This window comes from Tenrec ecaudatus, chromosome X (genome assembly GCF_050624435.1).
Source record: "Tenrec ecaudatus isolate mTenEca1 chromosome X, mTenEca1.hap1, whole genome shotgun sequence".
Lineage (NCBI taxonomy): Eukaryota > Metazoa > Chordata > Mammalia > Afrosoricida > Tenrecidae > Tenrec > Tenrec ecaudatus.
This window is the reverse complement of record NC_134548.1, coordinates 113368594-113383418: the sequence shown is the minus strand read 5'-3', so window position 1 is coordinate 113383418 and position 14825 is coordinate 113368594. Positions and strand designations below refer to the sequence as shown.

General features: G+C 40.3%; 1 pseudogene; it reads right to left on the bottom strand.

Annotated features, from left to right (window-relative positions):
- Positions 1–470: 470 nt before the first annotated feature.
- Positions 471–14825, bottom strand: part of LOC142433657 (E3 ubiquitin-protein ligase SIAH1B-like) — a 37284-nt pseudogene continuing 22929 nt past the window's right edge.

The following is a 14825-nucleotide window of genomic DNA, read 5'->3' as shown; positions in this document are numbered from 1 at the left end:
GGTATTTCAATTCTCTTATCATGGTATGACCAAGACGGGTCTCTTGAAGAACTTGGTGTCCCTGTGACCACCTCTTTCCTTTTGGTGCTCATTAATTTTCTTTCTTATTCTTCCCTAAGTAATAAACTAATATTGCTGACTTCTTTGCTCAGGTCACTTTATCTGAACTCTGTTCACAACAGATTGTCCCTTTTGCAATATCTTCTCCATGTGGATGTAAAATATTCTGAGACAATTTATTAGAGAGAGAATGAGAACAGGGTTGCAAGGGGATTATCTTCAGACTGTTCTTATGTTGAGGAGTAGATATTTGGAAAGGAAAGACAGGGTTGGAACCTTGAGCACCAAGGGAGTGGCAGGTAAAGCACTAGAACAGGAACATGGAAAAGGTCTTCTCACCTTGTCCCTCTCCATCATTCTGTATGGATCAGGTTCTTCCTCTTCTTATATTCAAGGCTGCTTTTGGTGGTTTAATCCGCCATTGTGTCTTTTTGGTTCTTCTCTACAGCAGGCTCTTGAGTCTTCTCAATGTTGTCTGCCTTCACATACATGTCGTCCATCCTGGAACCAACTGTGAACAGCTCCCAAGGCTCCTGAATTTCTTAAACACACCCTCCCAGTTAATGAAGCGTAAAACAGGTTACCATTGTTTGGTTGGTCAGCATGGCAACACTGTTAGCCAATGAGAACCCGGGAAGAGCTCAGACATCACAGAGCACCTCACCCATAGCAACTTACAGGGTGAGAGGGGATGCCAGAGAGGCCAAAATTCTTTATTAGAGAGGGCAAGTGTTCCGTGAATGACATTTGAAACGTTTTCTGAAACAGACATGCCACTTCTGCAAGCACATCTTCATGGAATCACTCCTAAAGGATGAGAATCCCCATGCCATGGACTCCCCCATTCAGAGGTTCATTCTACTCTTTCTTACAGGTCCATTACCAAGTGTTTTGGATTAAATTCAAAGGCATTTCTCACCAAACTCATCTGGGCATTTGAAATGTCATGAATTGCCCCACTACCATAGAAGCAATTTACTTTCGGTTTCTTGGAGGCAATCCATTACTTGGCTAATGCCAGCCAATTTTCTCCATATATCTTCCCTTTCTACCTGTCCAACAGTTATTGAGATGAATGATTTCACATTCCATTTTTTTAATGAAATTTCACAGTCCACCTTGAAGTAAAATACTGTCTATGATATGATTCCACGTTGATGGAAATCCATGCAATATAATTATATTAGCAATATATGAATCAACCACAATAGCAAGGGATGCAAAAGTTGAAGAATTCTACCCACAAGTTTTAGTCAGAGATTGGTCAACAACACAATCCAGTTGTGTTGATAATTTTGGACATTAGAAATGCAAAAGAGGGAAACAAAAAAGAATGTAGAGTGTTTGGAAGATATGGACCCTTTGATGGATCAAACCTGGAGATCACATGATAGAAAATTTCACAGTCTATGCATGATCATATCAAACCCTTTAGGAATGACACAAAAGTTAGTTGTGCATACCCTCTTCTCCGATGCAATACAGACAAACCCAATTTAGTTCATCTGTTGCAGGAGAAGATGGAGTAGCTCTATCTCGGCAACTAAAACCAGGGCAGGGATTGACGGTGGACTAGTCCACTAGTGGTTCATTTATAAATTCAAGTTACAGCTGAAGACACTTAAAACATGTCCATGAGAGATAAAATATGACCTTGACTCTCTTTAATATTATTGGGAGAACATCTCAAGTGCAGGTCTGACACCTAGAATAGAAATGACAGAAGACCGAATGACCTGTTGGAGGACATCAAGCCCATCCTTAATGAAGAATGTCGAAGTTCATTAAAAAGGCAGGAAAGAGGGCAAACATCAAAGTGGGTGTCAAAAAGGTTGCTGAAGCTTAGAGAAGTTTCCTTCTAGAGAAACTAAGGCATATTGACGACATGATGAAGTCAAAGAGCTGAAGAGAAATTTTCAAAGGGCAACTGGAGGTGAGAAAAGTCAATTGTATTGAAATGTGGAAACACCTAATGTTAGGAAACCAAAAAGGAAGGGAAATCACAGCGGGTCTACAATGGAAAGGACTCAAGAAAAATATCAAGACTCTGTTTGCAATACTGAAAGATTCTTTGTGGGAATTCTTGAATAATGGGAAAATATTGAATAATGCAAGAGCATAACAAAGTAGCTGGAAAGAATACACGAAGTCACTGTACCAAGGAAAGCTGGAGGGCATTCCAAAGTTTCAGGAGGTAGCAAATAAACAAGAAAAAATGGTCCTGAAGGAAGAAATTTAATTTGCACTGAAAGCACAGAAAGAAGGCTTGGGGAATTAATGGAATACCAATGGACAAGTTTCTACGAGTTGATGCAGCACTGGAAGCACTTAGGATTCTCCGCCAGGAAAATTGGTAGACAGTTACTTGGCCAACAGCCTGGAAGTTATACATATTTGTATCCATCCCAAGAAAGTTGACACAACAGAATGCCTGACTACAGTACAGTATCATTTTTATCGCATGTAAATACAATTTTGATGAAATCATACAACAATGGTTGCAGCAGTTCATTGACAGCAAGCTCTCAGGGGTTCAAGGCAGATTCAGAACAGAACTTGGAATAAGCCATATAATTTCTGATGTCAGAAATATCTTGATTGAAAGCCAGGAATAACTGACAGATGGTTACCAGTGTGTTTTTGACTATACCAAGGCAGTCAACTGTGTGGATCATAACAACCTGGGATTAGCCTTGAGAGGAATGTGACTTCCAGAACACTTCACTGTGCACCTGCAGAACCTATGCATGAACCAAGAATCGATTTTGAGAAGGACCACACCATGGTTTAATATGAAGAAATTTAGGTATCATTTTTGTGTCATCTAAAATATTTTTTCAATAAATATGGTGAACAAATCATCAGAGGAACGTAATTGTATGAAATAGAGTGTGGCATCAGGACTGGAAGACAGCAAGAGCATGGTTGTGTCGGTAACAAAATGAGATTGCAATCCCAAATAATTTACTTCTACCAAAATACACAAGCACACCACCACCATGCATGACAACCACCACCTACACCATCAAGCCCTTTGGATTCTTTCTTGTGGATCATTGATGCATTTGTCTTCAATACATAGTCTTCACCCACCCCCACCTTCTGCTTCACCCTCACTGGGGAAGTCCCTGGCCACCTCTTCACACAGTTTGTCTTCCCATCTTCCCGTACCTTACCATCATCAAGTACTCCAGTGATACAAGCATGTCATTTTTGCAACCTGTGGAAGTAATTTTTCATCAAACATCAGTCACCTGTATATCCTCACAGTCCTGAATGGTTTGCAATAGCTTTCAGGTTTTCTCTAGAGTCTCCTCCAGGACATCCCAGGCATTTCAAGGCTGTTATCACTGTATGAGCAAGAAGGACCAGTTGAAGGATTGGTGTCTCTGGGACCTCCTCTTTCTCGTATGTTGGACTTTGGTCTTCTTTCTTATTCTTCCCTAAGTGACAGACTCATATTGCTGACTTATTTGCTCAGGTCAGTTTTTGTGAATTCTGTTCACAACAGATTGTCCCCTTTGCAGTATCTTCTCCATGTGGAACTAAACTATAGAGAGACGATTAAGTAGAGAGAAAATTGTAATTGTTTTTTAGGGAGATTTTCTTGAGATTGTCTTTAGGTTGAGGAAGAGATATTTAGAAAGTAAAGACAGGGTTGGCATCTTGAGCTCCAAGGTAGTGGCAGGTGAGGAAGAAGAAGAGGAACATGAAAGAGACCATATGACCTTGTCCATCATCCTTTGTGGATCAGGTTCTTCCTCTTCTTATAATCAAGGCTGTTTTAGGTGGTGTAATCATCCATTGTAACTTTTGGGTCCTTATCTACAGTAGGCTCTTGAGTCTTCTCAATCATGTCTGCATTCTCAGTCCTGTCATCCATGTCCATCCTGGAACCAAGATTGAACAGCTACCAAGTCTCCTGATCACCTTAAACACACCCTCCCAGGAAATATTGAGCAATTCTATTGTATGTATCTTGAGTACTGGCAGGGGTCTCTGTGTGGCTTCTCCAGTTCCAGAGGTTTGGTTGCATCAGGGTAGGTCCATGTGTCTTCTCAAGCTTCCATGGGATAGTACCATGTGTCTTTTCAATAGAGCATCTCTCAGGGAGTGAGCAGAGGGAGAGAGAGAAGTGTCTCTGGTCCCCAAGGATGAAAATACAGGAGTTCCCAGAATTCTCAGGAAAAGGCCATGCCCACACAGAGACCTCATTGGTTATATCATAATTGACAGGTCAGACTCCACCCCTTCATTCACAAGCTTCTCAAATTGACACCAGATTATGTAACTACCACAAAAGTTAAGAAAACTTGATCTACTTACAGAAAACAAAGGTTACAGATTTGGGGTATGGAACTTGACTAGTAAGCAACATCATGATAATTAGAAAAAAGGTTATGGTGGTCAAATATTTCATTTTACTTGGATCAGAGCTCTTCATAAAACCAATTAGGAAATCAAATGACATATTGCATTTAATAAATCTGCTCCCAATTTATTTAAAGGATTAATGAGCAAAGGTGTCACTTTGAGGATTCATTTGAATATGATTGAAGCCAAGGTATTTTCAATTGTCTTATACTCATGTGAAAGCTGCATAATGAGTAAAGAAGACCAAAGAAGAGTTGTTGCCTTTGAATTATGATGTTGGCAAAGAATATTGAAAGAACCATGGACTGCCAGAAGAATAAAAGTGTCCTGGAAGAAATCCAGCTAGAATACTACCTCTTTTCAACCGATGACTATACAACTGGAGCTCAGCAAAGAACTCAAATCCAATAAATCTGTGGAAAGAGACTGTGGAAAAGCTTAATATTATCAATCAAGAAAGGCTGAGACCACCTGTACCACAAATCAATTGCTCATATGCAAGTTCCAGTTAGAACTGAACAAAATTAAAATACATCTATGGAAGCCAAAATAAATCCCATTTTAACTTAGAGATCATGTGGAGAATAGATTTGAACTATTGACCAAGAATAATTAAGAACCAGAAAGCAAGGTGCCATCAAGAACATGATACCTGAAGAAAGAAAAAAATCACTAAAAAGAAAGAAAACTCCAAAATGGATGTCAGGAGAATCTCAGAAAGTTGCTCTTAAAGTTACAGCAGCTAAAGAAAATTTATAAATGGTTAAGTGAACAGTTGAACAGATTTCAAAGGACAACCCCATATGACAATGTAAAATGTTATAATGAAATGTGTAAAGACTAGAAATGAGAAGACCAAAGGGGAAATGCACACTTACCACTCTCAAACTGAAAGAACTGAAAAAAATGCAGACCTCAAGTTGAAATATTGAAGGATTAGATGGGAAGTATATTAACAACAAAGAAAGCGCCAAAAGAAGATGGAAGCATACAGTCATTGTTATAAATAGAATTCGTCAATATTCGATCATTTCTGAAAGTAACAGATGATCAAGAACCCATGGTATGGAAGAGAGAAGCCCAAAATGCACTGAAGGCATTGGTAGAATGCGATGTGAGAAGAGTCAACAACTGGAAGTCATTCAGAAAATGCGTACTTACCTAAGCTAAAAAGAATAATTGGAGACTACTTTTGTGTTCAACTGACTCAAAAAGGTAAATACATTTACCCATACAAAAGAAAAGGGACTGAACAGAATGGAGAATTTATGAAATAATGACAATAAGATCATAAGTAAGTTGTTTTTAAATGTTTTATTAGGGGATCATAAAACTCTTATCAAAATCCATACATAAATCAATTTTGTAAAGCACATCTGTACAATCATTGCCCTCATCATTTTCAAAACATTTGCTCTGCACTTAAGCCCTTTGCATCAGGTCCTCTTTTTTCCCCCTTCCTCCCTGCTACCCCCTCCTCATGAGCACTTGATAATTTATAAATTATTATTTTGTCATATCTTGCCCTGTCAGACGTCTCCCTTCACCCCCTTTTTTTCTGTTGTCCATCCCCCAGAGAGGAGGTCACATGTAGATCCTTGTAATCAGTTCCCTCTTTCCAACCCACTCTCCCTCTACCCTCCCAGTGTCACCACTCACACCGCTGTCACTGAAGGTATCATCCGCCCCGGATTCCCTGTGTTTCCAGTTCCTATCTTTACCAGTGAACATCCTCTGGTCTAGCCAGATTTGCAAGGTAGAATTCGGATCATGATAGTGTGCTGGGTGTGGGAGGGAGGAAGCATTTAGGAACTGGAGGAAAGCTGTATTCTTCATCAGTGCTACATCACACCCTGACTGACTCATATCCTCCCCTAGACCCCTCTGCAAGGGGATCTCTCGTGGCCGACAAAGGGGCTTTGTCTCCACTCTGTACTTCCCCTTTTATTTACTATGGTAAGATTTTTTTTGTTCTGATGATGCCTTATACCTGATCCCTTCGACACCTCATGATCACACAGGCTGGTATGGTTCTTCCATGAGGGCTTTGTTGATGCTGTGATAGATGACCGCTTGTTTACCTTCAAGCCTTTAAGACCCCAGACACAATATCTTTTGATAGCCGGGCACCATCAGCTTTCTTCACCACATTTGCTTATTCACCCGCTTTGTGTGGCTGTCTCTGGACGGTGAGCATCATAGAATACCAACTTAATAGAAAAAGTATTCTTGCATTGAGGGAGTACTTGAGTGGAGGCCCAATGACTTTGTGCTACCTTAATACTAAACCTATAAATGTGGGCACATAAATCTATTCCCCCCCATCCACATATATAAATATATTTGCATATGTAAATGTATTTATCTAGATCTCTATAAATAACCTTTGCCTCCCAGCTCTTGCCTCTGTTTCCCTTGACTTTCCTCCTGTCCCACTATCATGCTCCATCCCCACCTGTGTTTCCGCAATACCTCTTCATTCCATTACCCTTGATCATGCCCTACCAGGCCTGCCACACCCACCTCACCATCAATTTGGATCACTTGTTGTTCCCTTGTCCCTGGATTTGTTAACACCACTTCCTTTCCCCCCACCTCCCCCTATCCCATGTCCCCCCGGAACTGTCGGTCCCATTGTTTTCTCCTCCAGATTGTTCATCCAGTCTATCTTATTTAGACAGACATGCAGAGATAATAACATGCACAAAAACAAGGCAGAGCAAAAGCAAGCGACAATATACAACAAAAGAACAAAGCACAATAAGAAAGGAAAGCTTATAGTTAGTTCAAGGATAATTTGTTGACCTTTAAGAGTGTTTTCCAGTCCAGTCTGTTGGGGTGCCACACCCTGGCCCCAAAGTCCACCTTCAGCATTCCTAGGGACCTTGCCGCTCCATTCCCTTGCTGTTCTGCTGCACTCCCCCAGTACTTTGTCTCCGTGTGGTGGGATCAGGTGGGGCGCAATTCCCACACTGTGTCTCTGGTGCTGTCCCCCCAGGGCCATGGGTCAGCGAGGGACGTCATGTCTCATAGTGGGACTGGCCATGTGATCCTCTCTGTGGACTGGCTGCTCTAATTGGGGTCATCGTCCTCAAGGTCTGGTGGGCCACGATGTGCTGCACCCTCTCCTATTCCCCCTTCATCTGCTCCAGTGTGCTCCTATTAGATATGTCCCTCTCCTGGAGCTGCAGATTCAATGCCTTCCTTTGAAATAAATACTTCTGGGAGGTGGGGCAGGAGTCCACTTAGTATTTGGGACTGGGGCCAAACCCCCAGACCTCTCTAATGGTGCCCTACTCCACGCCGGAATGTTGCATTCACTCCTTGGGGCACTGGGTTGAAGTCTGGTCCCTCTTTCCCTGTGGAGAAATGAACAATACCCTCCCTTTGGGTGGGTTAGCGACCCGTGCCCCTCTACCCATTTCTTCCTTATTTTCATCCTTTTTTTCCTTTCCCCACCTCCTCCCGAGTTGTATACCTTGTGCATCCCTGCATTTTATGTGGTCCCTGCCACACTACATGGCCTTCACCCCAAGAATGTTTGTATATAGTAGCTTTTTCCTTATGCCCCTTTTGCATTTTTTAATGTTTACGTCAGCGGGTTCATGTTGTACTTGTCCTTTTGTGCCTAACTTACTTCGCTTAGCACGATTTCCTCCAGTTCTTCCCATGCTGCGATGTGCTTCATACGTTCATCACTGCTTTTTAGTGATGCGTAGTACTCCATTGCATGTATATACCACAGTTTTTTAATCTAATCGTCAGTTGATGGAAATTTGGATTGCTTCCAACTCCTTGCAATTGTGAACTGTGCCACAATGAATATTAGAGCACAGATGTCTGGCCTTAGTTTGTTTCTTGCCTCTTCTGGGTATATGCCCAGTAGGGGGATTGCTGAGCCATATGAGAGCTCAATTTCCATTTGATTGATTTCCATAGTGGTTGTACATAATTACAAGTCCACCAGCAGTGGATGAGGGTTCCTGTCTCCCCACAGCCCCACCAACATTTGTTGCTTTCTGATTTTTTGAAATGGACTACTTTTGAGGATGTGAGGTGGTACCTCATTGTGTTTCAATTTGCATTTCTCTTATGGCTAAAGATCGGGAACATTTTCTCCTATGTTTGTTGGCCATTCGGATTTCTGCCCCTGTGAAACTTCTGCTCAAGCCCTTTGTCGACCTCTCAAGTGGACAATTAGGTTTTTATTTTTTTTAATTTTTGGAAGCTAGCAGGGTATTGTAGATTTTAGTAATAAGGCATTTGTCTAACGTGACATTGCCACAGATGTTTTCCCAGTCCGTGAACCCTCTCATTACTCTCTTGGTGAATTATTTCGATATACCCAGGTGTTTTATCTTCAGTATATCCCATTTGCCAATTTGTGCCTCCTCTGTGTTTGTGTCCTTCCCTATTTCTGATAGCCTATGTATTCCCTGTGCCAAAGTTCTCAAGTGGGTCCCAATTCCCTCACTGATGGCCCTAATAGTTTGGGGTTTAACTTCAAGGTCTGTGATCCACCTTAAGTTTATTCTTGTGCATGAAGTGAGATAAGGTTCTTGCTTAATTTTTCTGCAGGTAAATATCCATTTTTTCCATCACCACTTGTTAAAGAGGGCATCTGCTTCTCAATTCATATTTTTGGGGCCTTTATCAAAGATCAATTGTCTGCATGCTGATGATTTTATTTCTGGATTTTCAGTTCTTTTCCTTTGGTCTGAGTATTTGTCATTGTACCAATACCATGCGGTTTAGACAACTATGGCTGTATAGTATGTACTAAAGTCAGGTAAGCTAGCCCTCCCACTGTGTCCTTCTTCTCGAGGATTTCTGTGCTAATTCTGGGCTTCTGCTCTCTCCATATGAAATTCACAATCCGTTTTTCAATTTCTTTGAAGCAAGATGAGGATAATTGTATTGGGATTGCATTAAACTTATATAGTGCCTTTGACAGAACTGACATCTTGACTATATTGGGTCTTCCAATCCAAGCATGGGATATTCTTCCATTTGTTGAGGTCGCTCTTAGTTTCTTGTAATAGTGTTCTGTAGTTTTCCCTGTATAGATGTTTTGTTTTTTTAAGTCCGGTATATCCGTAGATATTTCAATTTGTATATGGCTGTTTTGAAGTGTACCACCTTTTTGATCTCCTTTTATGTGATCTTATCCGATGTGTATAACAGTAGAATGGACTTCTGTTTGTTATCTTGTATCCTGCCATTCTGCCAAACTCCTCTATTGCTTCCAGTACTCCCCTTGTGGAACTTTTGGGATTTTCCATACATAAAATTGTATCATCAGCAAATAAGGATAGTTTCACCTCTTCATTCCTCAGATGAATACCTTTGATGTCTCTTCTTTGCCTTATGCTATTAGCTAAAACCTCCAGCACAATATTAAATAAGATTTGGTACAATGGGCATCCTTGTCTGGTCCCCCTTTTCAGTGGGATTGTGTTACCATTGACTACCACGTTAGTTGTTGGTTTTTCATATATAGCTTGTATTGTCCTTCCATTCCTATCTTCTCAAGTTTCTTAAACAGGAATTGCTGTTGGATGTTGTCAAATGTTTTTTTGGCATCTATCAATATTATCGTGTGGTTCTTATAGTTTTTCATGTCGATGTGACGAAAAATAATAATGGTCTTTCATATGTTGAACTATCCCTGCATCCCTAATATGAATCCCACTTGGTCGTGGTGAATTATTTGTTTTATATACTTTTGTATTCTGTTGGCTAGTATTTTGTTAAGGATTTTTGCATCAATGTTCACTAGGGATATTCGTCTGTAGTTCTCAATTCTTGTGGGATCCTTGGCCAGTTTTGGTATCAGAGTTATACTAGCTTGATAGAAGAAGTTCAGGAGTTTGCCATCTCTTTCTATGTTCTGGAAGAGTTTGTGTAGGATTGGTGTTAGTTCTTCCCTAAATATTTGGTAGAATTCTCCAGTGAACCCATCTGGTCCAGGGGATTTCTTTGTTGGTAATCCCTTGATAACCTTTTCTATTTCTTCTATTGCTATGGTTCTGTTGAGATTCTTGATGTCCGCCGAGGATAGTCTAGGGAGGGGTGTTTTTCCAGGAATTTGTCCATGTCTTCCAAATTGTTGAATTCATTGGAGTACAATCCTTTGTAGTACTGTGTAACTATACTTTCAATTTCATTATAGTCTTTTGTAATATCCCCTCTTTCATCCCTTATTCTTGCTATGGAAATTTGTTCCCTCCTTTCTATGCTTAGGTTTGCCAATGGTCTATTGATTCTGTTTATCCTTCCAAATAACCAACTTTTAACAGTATTAATTTTTTCCATAGATTTCTTATTTTCCCTCTCCTGAATCTCAGCCCTGATTTTTATAATTTATTTTCTCTGGCTATTAGTAGGATTTTCCTGCTGACTGTGCTCTAGTTGTTGTAAAATTTGTGCCAGCATATCAATCATGAATCTCTCTTCCTTTCTCAGGTGTGCATGTATTGTTATGAAACTTCCTCTGATGACTGCCTTTGCTGTGTCCCATACGTTTTGGTATGTCATGTGCTCATTCTCGTTGGTTTATAGAAATTTCCTAATTTCGTCTCTGATCTGTGCCAGTACGCACTCCTTTTGCAGTAGAGAGTTATTCATCCTCCAATTGTTTGCTCTTGTTTTCTTTGTCTTCCTTTTGTTGATTTCCAGCCTGATGGCACAGTGGTCAGAGAGAGAGTTATGTATTATTTCAATGTGCATAAATTTATGTAGATTTGCCTTATGGCCCAGCATGTGGTCTATTTTTGAATATGTGCCATGGGGCCATGAAAAGAATGTTAAGTTTTTTCTATTTGGATGAAAAGCTCTATAAATATCTATCAGGTCAAATTGTCTAATTGTGGTGTTTAGTCTCTAGACTCCTTGTTGAGTTTCTTACCCTGTGATCTATCTTTCTGAGAGAATGGTGTGTTAAACTTACCCACTATAATTGTTGAGGCTGTGATTTCTTTTTTAATCTTTTGCAGTGTTTGACATATTCAGTGGGTCTCTCATTGGGGGAATATATGTTTACAATGCTTAGTGGTTCTTTGTCTACGATTCCCTTGAGCATTATATAGTGTCCTTCCTTATCTCTTTTTATGGTTTTCACTTTGTGGTCAATTTTATCTGAGATTAGGATTGCAACCCCTGCTTTTTTTGTATTGCTGTTTGCTTGGTTTGATGTTCTCCTGCCTTTGATTCTCAGCCCCTTTTTGTCTGTAGCCTTGAGATGTGTCTCCCATATTGATGGGTTGTGTTTTCTAAACCAGTCTGCTAGTCTGAGTCTTTTAATGCCTGAGCTCAGGCCATTGATATTCAGGGTTACCATCTCCATCTGTGAACTCTGTGATGTCATCTTATACCTTTTGTGTTGGGAGTTTTCCTACTGCCTTTCTCATTAGTGTGTTGTGCATGTATGTGTGTGTATCATTCTTGACTTCTTTCCATCCTTAAGCCAATGCTATCTTGGGGTCTGTTTTCTCTTTGTTGCCCTCTGGGTGAGGTTGTTCTATGTGGTGGTCTCTTAATTATGCTTGGTGGGTGTTGCTCTTCTGCCCATACTGGGTCGGCAAGGATCTTTTGTAGGGCTGGATTTCTTCTAATGTATTCTTTGAGTTTTTCCTTGTCTGGGAAGAATCTTACGTCTTCATCTATCTTTATTGATAATTTGGCTGGGTTGAGTATTCTTGGGTTTGCGTTGTTTTCCTTCAATTTTTGGTATATGTTACCCCACTCTCTCCTCTTGTTCCTAGTTTCTACTAATAGGTCTGAGCATATTCTTATTTGGGAACCTTTATATGTGATTGCTTGTTTTTCCCTAGCTGCTCTCATGATTTTCTCCTTTTCCTCAAAGTTGGATAGTTTATGTGCCTTGGTGACTTCTTCTTGGGATCAAGTGTAGTTGGTGTTCTTTCAGCCTCCTGAATAGTTGCCTGGTTTTCATTCATTAAACTGGGTAAGATTTCCTCCAAGAATTCTCTCACTATTGTTGCAGATAAATTCTTGGTTGTGTCTTCCTTCGGTAAGCCAATTATTCTAATGTTGTTCTGCTTCATAGCGTTAGACATAGCTCTTATGTTTTCTTCAGCTCCTGTGATGCTCTTGTTAGATTTTTGTTCATATTTGTTAAAGTCTGTTTGGCTGTCCTCCAAGTCACTTATGCAGTTCTCTGATTCCTCCAGTCTAATCTCAAGGTCTGTGTTTCTGCTACTGGTTTTTCATATCTCCTCCCTAAGCTCCTGTATTTCCCTTTGGTGTATGGCCTTTATCTCCTATATAATTTCATTCTTTTTCTGTATTGTTTCCCTCATATCCTGTATGACTCCAAGTAGCATTCTGAAAATTTCTTTGTGTGGCAGCTCAATGTCTGCATCTTCTATGTATGTTGTTATGTTCAGGACGTCTTCTGCCATTACCGTTGTTTCTCCTGTTTTTTCGTTGAGGTCGTTGGCGCTGATGGCTGTTTGCATTGCTTTGTTTTAGAGGAGCCATGTACCATGTTCCAGGGAGTCAAAAACACTGGCTCTCTCTGGGAGACTTACAGGAATACTTCTTAGAACTGCCTACAGCTAATTTTACTATGGGATTAACCTACCACGTTATCCTTCTGTGGCTTCCCTCTCAGGTGAGTGCCCCAGAAGGCTAGTGGGTTGCCTGCTTTGGTGTTGTGGAGGCTGGGCAATGCTTCCTGCAACAGCTTGGAATGTTGATGATTGTTGGCTGAGCTGCTTTATGCCCCCAGGTAGCCAGGCAGGAATTTGTGAAAAGTTGGGCAAAATATCCTCTGGAGGGAAAGCTGGGCTTTCCTAACCTTGGGCTAGTTACACACAGTGGAGCTCACCTAGCTGGGGTTGGTACAGGTGTAAGTGCCCTAGGCTAAAGCGAGTGGTCTACAGGTCAGCAGTGGAGTGTGAGAGAACAGGAAAGAAACAAAAAGGAGGAAAAATTAAAAAGTAAGACCGTTTAGACTGTGCAGGTATATAGGAAAGAGAGGGAAACAAAAGCAATTATGTAGCTGAGTCCCACTCCCCACCCATGGAGCTGCAAGAGTTTAGTCCCTGCCCCGAGGTAGCGGCTATAAAATGGATGTTGGTTGAAAACAAATAATACTAGAAAGAAGTTTAACTACACTTTTTAATGTATAAACAATATATTAGACAGTGTGGATCCTAGCCATCTCTGGATCACTTAGAGAAGAATTAGAATCCAGAACATGTGTTCATGTAAAAACTGAAGAAGTTGCTTTAACAGAACAAGGTAACACTGTGTGCTTGAAAATCAGAAAAGTCTGTATCGTTTCACCCTACTTGTTCAATTTGTATGTGGAACAAATAATAAGCTGGACTGTATGATGAAGGACACAGCATCAGGATGGGAGGAAAGTTTATGAACTATTTGCAATATACAGACAACATACCTCCACCTGGTGGGTGTTGCCTGTGAGCTAAGGCTCTTAGTGGATGCTCTCCTGTGTGCAGGTGGCATGTAATATAAGTAGTACTTACTTGGTATGTTCAGGCTTTGATTAGGTGTGCTTAAATGGGTGTGTGACATAACTGTCCTACTTTACCTGTTCTTTTCATAGTCTTCTGGGGCATACATGACTGCTTAGAAATTTCCCCTTTTCTTATGTGCTTGGTTTGTTGTTCCTTGATAAATGGTGGATCTTTGTAGGGAATAACTACTTTTTCTCTGGCATCCTGACTCAAGAAATTTGGACTCAAATAATTGGGGAAGGGTATCAGTCATTCTGGGTGCTTCCTACTGAATGTCCTTCTAGAAGAGGCTAGCTTAACAGGTAAATGGGGATTAGGGTAAGGTACAAATATTGATATTCTTGAGGATAGTAGTCTTGGTTCAATACCATTTGTAATATGAGATCTTCAATTCTAGAAGAAAAGAAGCATGTGTGAACTACTCAAGTAAGTATGGATCGAGAGTTCGAGGAATAATAAAGACTATTACAGGCATAGTTAGAGGTAGTAATAGTGATAGCAACCACAAAGGGAGTTTATATGAGGCTTTACCCTTAATATTTGTTACTGATCCTAGAATCTCAGTGATACTGTCTTTAACTTGCCCTGACTTGATATAATAAACAGCCTTCTACGGTAGAGATAACTTTCTTTCTTTTTAACTCCAGAGCTCATTAGTTTTATTTATGTTTTTATTTAAAATAAATATTTAAATACATTACCCCACTGATATCTCAATTTTTAGTAATTTTATTTTCATTTGTTTTGATTATTGAAACTCACCAATAGCTTCTGCATTTTCCACCCTAGGCTTATACTCGAGTCAATCAGTTTTTCTGGTTTCTCAGGTAATAATTAGGTATCTCGGCTTATACTCGGGTTGGCTTATGATTGAGTATATGCGGT